We start from the raw sequence: 12310 nt of genomic DNA, 5'->3' as shown, positions 1-12310 counted from the left end.
CAATGATGAAAAAAATCAGACAAGTAGATAGTGTAATTTTGATTCAATGTTGGTTGCTATTGCTGTATTTTGAATGTGCACCAACATTGACCTTGTTCCATTTCTAAATAGAAATCCAAAAACAATGTTAAATGGCTTATATTCATCATTATTCTTCCCAAATCAAACTCTCTAGAGGAAAATCAAATAGAGGTAGCCTTTTGTACCTAAAAATATACACATATTTTGGAGAGATACAATAAAGTGCAATATTCTACTGCATTGACCCTTTTATATTAGATAAAACGTGTGTCTCTTCTGAGCAACTACTGCTGAGAAACCTACTAAAATGAAAATTATTTTTTCATCTATCCTATTTTTTTTTCTGTGCATAGAAATCTGTCTGGCCTAACATTTTATCCAGGAAGCATCTGGAATAAGTTTGACTAAACTCCTCAATCAGTTACAGTATAGAATTTCTGACCCATTGAAATTAAAATTTTACTTACTTGCCTTCCAAGGTCAAGTCAATTGTTGATCTTTAGATTTACCAACAGACATGCCCCTAGTGGTTCCAATAGGGGATTTAGAAAAATTGGACAGTCCTGGCTACTATCGCTTTTGCTGATAAATTACTCAGTCTTCAGAGAAGACTGATTTAATCTTATAGATACATGCATGCCTTATAAGTATCGGAGCTGTAGGTGTAGTAGATCCTAACCCATGAGCATGTGAAACCTAATACTCTCATTAAATCTCTGTGTCTCTATGTCTTTATTCAAACACTTGTTTATTGGGATATGTATTTGTGTGTGTGTGTGTGTGTGTGTGTGTGTGTGTGTGTGTGTGCCTTTGTGTAAAACAGAAATGTGGTCTTTCCAAATGAAAGAGGGTGTTGCTGTCCATAGAAACACCACTAGCAAAAATGTTGCAAAAATATTTTAGTGTTTCTCAAAGGACCTAATCTTGGTTTATTTAATGCTGCCGAATTATATAACACATATAATGTGATGCTCACTAGAATGAAGAAATTGAAACCAAACTAAAACAAAACGTTCTCTCTTGCACTAAAAGTGTTAAAGCTAAAGTTAAATGAACACTGTTAGTAACATTCAAATGATATTTCTTGCATGGTGCAGGAAGTTAGTCTGGGTTTCAGCTAATTCTGAGTTTAGATACTGGAGTGACTTGCTTTATGTAAAAGTTTTAATACTGAAAGAGAGAATAGTACAATGTGTTTATTCAGTAAGTAGTACATGTAAATCCTACACTACTATTTTGTGAATTGAAATATTGTAAGTTGAAACACCTTTCTGTAATGTGCACAATTAACTCCTAATATTTTATAAGCCTGGATTGGTTTTTTTTGTCTCTTCTTAAAATTGGATCTTGAATATATAATGGAATTTAGTAGTTAAAACCTTTTCTTGGGGCTTCCCTGGTGGCACAGTGGTTGAGAGTCCGCCTGCCGATGCAGGGGACACGAGTTCATGCCCCAGTCCGGGAAGATCCCACATGCCACGGAGCGGCTGGTCCCGTGAGCCATGGCCGCTGAGCCTGTGCGTCCGGAGCCTGTGCTCCGCAACGGGAGAGGCCACAACAGTGAGAGGCCTGCGTACTGCAAAAAACCAAACCAAAACAAAACAAAACCTTTTCTTGGGCATGTGGTAAAATTAGTCTGCTTGTATTGATGTTTCAGATCTTTTCAAAAATCAAAAACATAGTTAATTTTCCCCACATTTTCAGGAAATCCAGTTTTTAGAGTAGCTTCAACTGCAAATATCTTTTATAATAGCATTTCATACCAAATTGAATTTTTGTGTTAAAATCTGAAAGATAAAATTAAGGATTAGTACAGTGTAGTGTTTGATAAATACTCTTTGAATGAATGATAGAGAACACAATTGATTAAATCCATAAAACTGCCTTCTTAATTGATCTCAGGAACATAATTAATTCCTTCAATAAAGAGGTTATTTTTTGAAAGGAAAACCCAATGTTTCTTCATTATACAAGTATCCCCAAAGGGAATATGATCACTCACTCTAAAGCTCTCCTCTTACTCATTTTCCAGGTACATTTTGTTCTCCATGTATCTTCCTTTTCCTTGTTTAGACTCATTAATGAAATTATTTACTTTGTCTTCTTTGAATATAATGAATTACAATAGTAGGAATTATATATATGTTGATTGTTTGATTAATTAAAGTGCCTATCACTAAACTATATTTCTCATGAGAAGAGAAGGGAAAATTCCAAATTAAAAATCAACATTTCTAGTAACATGAGGAGGACGGTGGAGTCAAGGATTTAGACATTTGCCAAAGCAAAACAAGCTCAAAGTGGAATATTATAGAGGCCTCATTTAAAATAATCTTACGATGAACAGCATTTATAATTGAACTCACTGTTGATGGGAGTAGGAATTGGTAAAATCATTTGGTGGCTAGGTGTGTGTTCAAGATCTGTATTTTATATTAGCTTTCCCTTTTTATAGGTTACTAATATATAAAATATACTTAATTAGTTTGCCTTTGAGGTTTGTTTAAAATAACTATCTTTAAGTATGTTGCTTATATTGTGGTCAATACACTCTAAAGGAATTTTTTTTTTATTGTTTGGAGAACAGAAGTAAAATATATCACCATTAAACCTTGATGCAGCTGAAACAAAGCAAAAACAAAATTATACTCCAATATCCTTGAAATCTTTGTTGTTTTGTAGTAAATGTGGATTGTTTCTTTAGCTTTGCTTTCTGAACAGATGTGTATTTGCATAATGGAAGATTTAGTTAGACTTGTGAAAGGAAAATCACATCTCTATTTTACAATGGGACTAATATATGTATAAAGGATTAGATAAAGCAATCGAAAAACAAGCATATGATTTATACTTTAGTTCTAACCCACTCTTTGTACTTGAGGAGCTACAAGATATATTATGAATGTATAACACTATGCCTAATTTTCAGTAGAGTGCATAAAGGTATGCTTCATCTGTAGAAAATTATTCCCTTTGCATCCTTGGGAAATCAACTTGTACTGTGGCAGTTTTTATTTTTATTTTTTTAAGATTTGTATGCTTGGGTGCTTCCTTGTGAATGCTAACTCTGAATCTTAGATAATATCCAAACCAACAGCAGATAACTAAATATTTAATACAGTATAATATGAAATTTCAAACAACTGGGCTACTACTGTGCCCTGAATTATAATATCTCATTAATTAGAGTCATTTAGTGTCACAAAGACTTCCATGCACCAATTTATTATCTTTCCTCCCTTTTTTCCCCTAGAATGGAAGGGTTGATTGTGTACACGGCATGCTCATATTACGCATTTTTTATGATGAGCATGAAAGGCAGGTTGCCTTGTATTAGTATTATATTTCCTATAATAGTAGTGTTTATTGGTTGCAGTGGTAAAGAGAAATAGAAGCTTACTAACCTATTAGCAGGAGGTAGGCTGATATGAGACACATACTAAAAACTATTACAAATCATGTCCAGCACAACCTATTTTAATCCAAAGCAGAACAAAGTATATTGTTTTGATTTTAGATTCAACACATTTGGATGGAACATAAAAATAAGGATCTAAATTGAGGTCATAAATGTCTGAATTAAATTGGATATTTTCTCCTTTCCCTGTTCAGTTAAATAAAGACTCTTAGTGCTTAGTAGTGTCTGACCTTCAGTACTAAAAACCCTGAATCCTCTCAACTGATATGATGTGATAGAAGCAGAGAGCTTAAAGAAAAAACATTCAACCTTATCACAACTGTAAAGAAAAATAAACACATTCAACCATGTTACCTTTTTGACCTGATCTAAACGTATCATTGTAACAAATTTCTTACATTTGCAGTTACAGTAGTCCAAAGGTCAAAAGCACTTACTGACTAACTTTAGGTTATCCTTTGATTTATCTTAAGAGGCCTTATGGAAGACTTGGGGAAAGATTTTGCAAAAAAGGAAATAAGGTCATAAAGAAAAAGTCAGATAGCTATAGGCTTTCAAATAATATATAGAAATCAAAATTCTCCCAAAGAAGGATTCTTTTCAATCCTTTTACTTTACAATGCTGTACTGTTAAACAAACTTTACACCGTGTTTCTATTTTTAAAAAATTACAAATAAAAGTCCAAGGAAGTCAATTAATATTACACAAAGTATTATCTTGATTTAATCCAACCCCTTACATAATAAAAGTTTGCAAAATAAAGGTTGAATAACTCCTCTGATATTTTCTACTCAAGAATCTACTGCAATTAAATCCACAAAATAGAATAGTATTTTATAATATCTAGAAAAATATAGAACTAACATTAACATAAGAAATTCATCCAGTTGTTTAACTTTGATTAAAATGAGTTCATTGAATTTTGTGTCTAGCTCTGAAAGCCTTAACAATATGTCTGGTTTATTTTTCTTGCAATCTGGGAGATATAAAATTCCTTATACCAATTGGTAAAGAAGTAGAAAAGCTCTGAGGAAATAAATCATGACATGCATGCAAGGTATCTTGTTTTTAGATTTTATTTATTTATTTTGTAGGTTTATTTATTTATTTTATAGATTTTACCTACTGAGCATCTTGTTCTTAGATTTTATATTCTACTATTAAAACAATCAATATTCATAAAGCACAATCTCACAAGCATTGCCTCAATTTTCTAAGACACATATGGAACATTCAAAATAATATTAGAAACTATTGATGTGCATGTCCTTTTTATATTATATGTTCCCCTTCTGAATACTTGACATGAACACAAAAATCTCAATGAAAACTACATTATTTCTTTTTTTTTTTTTTTTTGCAGTATGCGGGTCTCTCACTGTTGTGGCCTCTCCCGTTGCGGAGCACAGGCTCTGGACACGCAGGCTCAGTGGCCATGGCTCACGGGCCCAGCCGCTCTGTGACATGTGGGATCCTCCTGGACCGGGGAACGAACCCGTGTCCTCTGCATCGGCAGGCGGACTCTCAACCACTGCGCCACCAGGGAAGCCCTGAAAACTACTTTATTTCTTAAATCCTTCTTTTTTGTAGGAAAAATTTTAGTAATATATTTCCAAACTGATGACAGCATTCTTAAATTATATTTCATAGTAAAGCCTATATTTATACTGCAGTTTCTTATGGTCAGAGCCACATACTTTCCAAAAGCAAATAATAACTTTACTATGCATACTCAAGAGCATATTTAGGCTGCTGTATCTCTGGTAGAGATACAAGCTGAATAACCTTACTTGTCTGGCCTCTTGCAAATGCATTCCATTGTCTCCTTTCCATATTTCGTTTTTTCCATGATAAAAAGGAATGATCTTGCTTGAGACTCATTTTTGTTTATAGTCCACTATGTCTTTCAGTGGCTGACTTTTCTTCATTTATTCTGTTGTTTTTTTGTTTTGGTTTATGCACAAATGTACTCTTTGAAATGATGTTATTTCAGCACCATAGCACTTTGCTAAGCCATTTCATTTCTTTGTAATTCAGGTGGCTTTGGGGTGGTGGAACGTTTCCAGAGTGATATAAAACTAATACATGAACTAATTTTTATTTGAAATCTCTGTAAATGCCATAATGCTAGTCAAGATAATATAGGTCAAAAGCAAAAACAGTTTATTGGACTTAAAAAAGAAAAATCATTTTCTTGTTTTATTCTATGTTATAATCTGCAATTAATAAGTATTGTAAGCCACAATGCCAATGTAGCATCAACAGTAATAGCTAATTTTCATTGAGTATTTGTTGTGTACCAGATGAGAGTCAAGCTCGCCATATGAATATCTCATTAATCTTCAAGCAATCTTATGAAGCAGGTCCTATTATTATGTTTATTTTGAAGATAAGAAAACTGGTATAGTGATAAGAGAGAGAGCTCTAGAATCACAATGCCTAGATTTGAACATCTATCACCTTTGCAACCTGAGTATAAGTAATCTAATCTCTCTAAACCTCAGTTTCTGCATTTCTTTGGAAATGGCAGATAGTCCAGATTGGCTTAATCACCAGGGGTTTTGTATTAGAAGACTGTTGGACTTAAGGTCGGAACAATGACTTCGGAGTGAATTTTGGAAAGTCTTGTATATTCAGCTGAAGATTTTGAATTTTATTTCACATGCAGTGTAGAATGACATATCTAAAATTTTTTTTCACCAATGACTATACTATAAAGATGCATTTTCGGTTCAATTTTGACTCAGTCTTAGATGTGTAATTGAAATATTCATGTTTCTACTACTTTTAAGTATTTGATATCTCAGTTATTTTTAATATTCTAGACCTGTGCTGTCCAATAAATAGCAATTAGCTACATGTGGCTATTTAAATTTTAAGTAATTAAGTTAAATTTTAAAATTGGTTCCTCAGTCACACCAGGCACATTTCAAGTGTTCTTGTGTCTAGTGGTTACTAGATTGTACTGGACAGCACAAATCTAGTACTTTTCCATTACTACCAAAATTTCTATTGGACAGCACAGCCCTAAACCATACCATTGCACTCTTTGGGACTCATCCTAATCCCTTCACCTCTAGGATATTACTCAATTATTCCTACATGTACTTTGTGCTTTGTGTTACAGTCTATCTATTAGGAGGGCCAGAAGTATGTTTCCTTTCCAGTTCTAATTACCCTCAGCCAATGTCTCCCTAACTTAAAGTCTTCTGGAAAGGAGTCTTCATTGTCACTACAGTGTCCATGTCAGTGTTGTCTCCCAGTACTTCCAAAGCCCCATTCTTTCCATAAATATATCTGTTAAAACACTTTGCCATTTGTCTGCGCCCAGGACATTATTTTTTCCACTTCCATCTCCCTTTCAAAAAGCAATCTACATAATTCTACATAATCTCAAGCATACACAGCAATTTGCATGATGAAGTTGGAATACTCGAGATTATATTCAGGTTACCAGGACTTTACAGTCCCTCTAAAAGCATTTGGCAGTGCATCTGTTTTGTATTTACATAATTAAAAGGCCCATTTGGATACTTCCTAAACAGAAGAAACCATCTTCCCTGAAGATGATTTGAAGTTGCTGCCACTACTAGGTAAAACAGACCTACAGTAACTTTGAAAATGCCTCCTCCTTTTATCTCATTCATATTTCAAAACCTTAAGATGACTTTATAGACAGAGCATATGAAAATGAACAAAATGCTAATCAATATAATCTTATATTGACTTATAATCTGAGGTTATACTAATCTCAGTAGTTCTCAGGTATTATAGATGATAGATAGATGATAGGGAGATAACTATAGATAGAATATACATGCAACAGCTATTTCTTTATAACACATTGAATTAAATAGCAATTCAAGTACTATAGTTGGATTTACTATACTTGGGTAATCTGCATCATGAAACCCCTTACTCTGTCCTCTTTCTACAAATTAGAGGTAACAGAATCAAGACAAAGATAATTATTTTGAAGAAGTGTGATGTGATATAGTTGTTTGCTTAAAATGTTAGACAACTGGGTGCTGGCCATGAAATGAATTAGAGAAAGGAAGGAAAATAAGAGGATAGAAGCAAAAATTAGTTTAAAATAAGATTATTGATGACAATCCTCAATCTCTGCAAATGAACTTTAAAATTTCATGGAAATATGAAGTGCTAATAGAGGTGCTGAAAAGTTTAAGAACTCTCAACTTAACACAACATTGTAAAGCAACTATACTCCAATAAAAAGTAATAAAAAACTTAAAGATTAAAAAGAAAGAACTCTCAACTTCCTTTTAAAAAGTCAGAAAACATTGTTGGAATTTGTGATATCATTTTCCCTCACATACAATTGCATATCTGTGGCTATAAACATGTCCATTTTAATATTTCAATCTCTGCCTATCCAGAAGTGATTCAGGACATTGTGTAAACAGAGATCAACATTTGTTTGCAGTTTCCAGGGTACCCATGACATAATGTTTGCTTTAATGAATATAGGAGGTTTGCCATTAAAAAGAAGTATGTGAGCATTATAGAGCATTAAAGAAAAGACACACACTACGATGCGTATAATAAAAAACAACAGATAAAAAGTGTTGGTGAGGGGGCTTCCCTGGTGGCGCAGTGGTTGAGAGTCCGCCTGCCGATGCAGGGGACACGGGTTCGTGCCCCGGTCTGGGAGGATCCCGCATGCCGCGGAGCAGCTGGGCCCGTGAGCCATGGCCGCTGAGCCTGCGCGTCCGGAGCCTGTCCTCCGCAACGGGAGAGGCCACAACAGTGAGAGGCCCGCGTAACGCATAAAAAAAAAAAAAAAAAAAAAAAAAAAAAAAAAAAAAAAAAAAAAAAGTGTTGGTGAGGATGTGGAGAAATCAGAACCCTCATATACTGCTAGTGATAATGTAAAATGGTGCAGCCACTTTGAAAAACAGTCTGGCAGTTCCTCAAAAAGTTAAAACAGGACATATCAATTTCACTCCTAAGTATATACCTAAAAGAACTGAAAACAAACATCCACACAAAAACTTGTTAATGAATGCTCATTGTAGCATTATTCATAATAGTCATAAAGTAAAAACAACCCAAACGTCTATCAACTGATGAATGGATAAATAATAGGTGGTATAGCCATACAATACATTATCATTCAGCCATGAAAAGGAACGAAATGCCGATACATGGTACAATAGAGATGAACCTTGAAGATATAGGCTAAATAAAAGAAGACAGTTACAAAAGATGGCATATTATATAGTATAGTTTATATGAAGTATCCAAATAGGCAAATCTATAGACACAGAAAGTAGATTACTGATTGCCTAGGGATATGGGAGTTGCGATTAAATAAGGAGTGAGTGCTATTGGGTATGAAGTTTTTTGGGGGGTGATGAAAATGTTCTAAAATTACATAATGTTGATGGATGCAAAATCCTGTGAACATATAAAAAATATTGAATTGTACACTTTAAAGGGTTCAATTATATGGTATATCAATAAAATTGTTTTTAAAGTTCATAGGATAAAATAATACCTTACAATTCGCCAAAATAGAAATACCCAGTGTTAACATTTTGGTGTATCTTTGAGTATTACAACACACTTTGTGCTTTTAAATGGTTATTGACTGACATGTAAAAATGTCTATATAATGATATTTATATTTTACAACAAGACATATTTTTAAACAGCAAAACTGCATATAAGAAAATAAAATAATATTTTAATTAATGGTGCAATATAGCATATTTATAAATATAAATACTTGATATATAAAAGTTAACAATTCTTTACAAATTAATGTATACATTTGATGAAATACAGATCAAAATCTCAATAGGACTTATTTTAGAAATTGAAAAATAATTATATAGGTTTTCTGGAATAAAATTAGGCAAGAATAATGTGGGAATTTTTAAAACAACTGTTTATAAAGGAGTAGAGAGCTGTATTATGAAGTCAGGGTAACTAAACGAGTTGGTGCTGGAATCAATCAGTCTGGCATCTAGAAAAATGGAATAGAATAGGAAGTCGAGAAAAAAAGTTAAGTATGATATAATTTACTTTATGACGAATATGGGATTCCAGATCAGTAGGAAAAGGAAAGATTATTCAACAAATAGTATTGGGATAATCAGCTAGCCATCTGGAAGGAATTAAGTTAGCTCACAGTCTATATAAAAATCAATGTCAAGTGGATAAAAGATGTAGATATAAAATGATGAAACAAAAATATTCAACATCATTAGAAATTAAAGAAAATAAAATAAAACAAAGTGTCGATTTTTGCCTATCATATCGATGAAGATGGAAATAATTTTTAATATTAATTGTTGGTAATGATGAAGAAACAGTAACTTTCATGCATCACTGCTAAATGTGTAAATTTGTACATACTTTGAAGGTCAACTTGATACAAAATAAAAAAAACAAACAAACTCTTAAATATGTGTGTTTCCTTTAAGCCAGCAGATTTACTTCTAAAAATTTATCCTAGAGATAAGGATATTATTTACAGTATGGATTTTAATAGTGAAAATGAGAATCAACCTAATGACCTACCAACTTGTACAAAATCTGGTACATATATGCAATTGATTCTTATGTAAATATTAACAGGAAAGCATTGAGTCTCTTAAAGATACCTGTAATATATTGCTGAGAATAAAAGCATATTTAAGGTATTATGATAAAAAGAGAGAAGAGAGAAGTACGGAAGAAACTGGAAACATGGAAAGATAAACTCCACAATATTAACAGTCTGTTATCTTTGTAGAGTGGAATTATACATTTTTTAACATCCTTATTGGAGTATACCTGCTTTACAATGGTGTGTTAGTTTCTGCTGTATAACAAACTGAATCAGCTATACATAAACATATATCCCCATATCTCCTCCCTCTTGCGTCTTCCTCCCACCCTCCCTATCCCATCCCTCTAGGTGGACACAAAGCACTGAGTTGATCTCCCTGCCCTATGTGGCTGCTTCACACTAGCTATCTATTTTACATTTGGTACTGTATATATGTTCATGCCACTGTCTCACTTCATCCCAGCTTGTCCATCCCTTCCCAGTGTCCTCAACTCCATTCTCTACATCTGCGTCTTTATTCCTGTCCTACCGTAGTTTCTTCAGAAACATGTTTTTTCTTTTAGATTCCATATATACGTGTTAGCATATGGTATTTGTTTTTCTCTTTCTGACTTACTTCACTCTGTATGACAGTCTCTAGGTCCATCCACTTCACTACAAATAACTCAATTTTGTTTCTTTTTATGGCTGAGTAATATTCCATTGTATACATGTACCACATTTTCTTTATCCATTCGTCTGTCAATGGACACTTAGGTGGCTTCCACGTCCTGACTATTGTAAATAGTGCTGCCATGAACATTGTGGTACATGACTCTTTTTGAATTATGGTTTTCTCAGGGTATATGCCCAGTAGTGGGATTGCAGGGTCGTATGGTAGTTCTATTTGTAGTTTTTTTAAAGAACATCCATACTGTTCTCCATAGTGGTTGTATCAATTTACATTCCCACGAACAGCACAAGAGGGGTCCATTTTCTCCACCCTCTCCAGCTTTTATTGTTTGGAGAGTTTTTGATGATGGCCATTCTGACTGGTGTGAGGTGATTCCTCATTGTAGTTTTGATTTTCATTTCTCTAATGATTAATGATGTTGAGCATCCTTTCATGTGTTGGTTGGCAATCTGTATATCTTCTTTGGAGAAATGTCTATTTAGGTCTTCTGCCCATTTTTGGATTGGGTTGTTTGTTTTTTTTGATATGGAGCTGCATGATATGCTTGTATAATTCGGAGATTCATCATTTGTCAGTTGCTTCATTTGCAATATTTTATCCCATTCTGAGGGTTGTCTTTTCATCTTGTTTGTGTTTTCCTTTGCTGTGGAAAAGCTTTAAAGTTTCATTAAGTCCCATTTATTTATATTTGTTTTTATTTCCATTTCACTAAGAGGTGGGCCATAAAGGATCTTGCTGTGATTTATGTCATACAGCGTTCTGCCTATGTTTTCCTCTAAGAGTACTATAGTGTCTGGCTTTACATTTAGGTCTTTAATCCATTTCGAGGTTATTTTTGTATACAGTGTTAGGGAGAGTTCTAATTTCATTCTTTTACATGTAGCTGTCCAGTTTTCCCAGTACCACTTATTGAAGAGGCTGTCTTTTCTCCATTGTACATTCTTGAATCATTTATCAAATATAAGGTGACCATACGTGTGTGGGTTTATCTCTGGGCTTTCTATCCTGTTCCATTGATCTATATTTCTGTTTCTGTGCCAGTACCCTACTGTCTAGATTACTGTAGCTTTGTAGTAGAGTCGGAAGTCAGGGAGTCTGATTCCTCCAACTCCGTTTTTCTTTCTCAAGATTGATTTGGCATTTGGGGTCTTTTGTGTTGCCATAAAAATTGGGAAATTTTTGGTTCTAGTTCTCCAAAAAATGTCACTGGTAGTTTGATAGGGATTGCCCTGAATCTGTAGATTGCTTCGGGTAGTATAGTCATATTCACAAGGCTGATTCTTCCAATCCAAGAATATGGTATACCTCTCCATCTGTTTGTATCATCTTTAATTTCTTTCATCAGTGTCTTATAGTTTTCTGCATACAGGTCTTTTGTCTCCTTAGGTAGGTTTATTCCTAGTTATTTTATTCTTTTTGTAGCAATGGTAAACAGGAGTGTTTCATTAACTTCCCTTTCAGATTTTTCATCATTACTGTATAGGAATGCAAGAGATTTCTGTGCATTAATTTTATATCCTGCTACTTTACCAAATGCATTGATTAGCTCTAGTAGTTTTCTGGTAGCATCTTTGGGATTGTCTATGTATAGTATCATGTCATCTGAAAACACTGACAGTT

Source organism: Phocoena sinus, chromosome X, assembly GCF_008692025.1.
Source record: "Phocoena sinus isolate mPhoSin1 chromosome X, mPhoSin1.pri, whole genome shotgun sequence".
Classification (NCBI taxonomy): Eukaryota; Metazoa; Chordata; class Mammalia; order Artiodactyla; family Phocoenidae; genus Phocoena; species Phocoena sinus.
Note: the sequence above shows the minus strand (reverse complement) of the source record.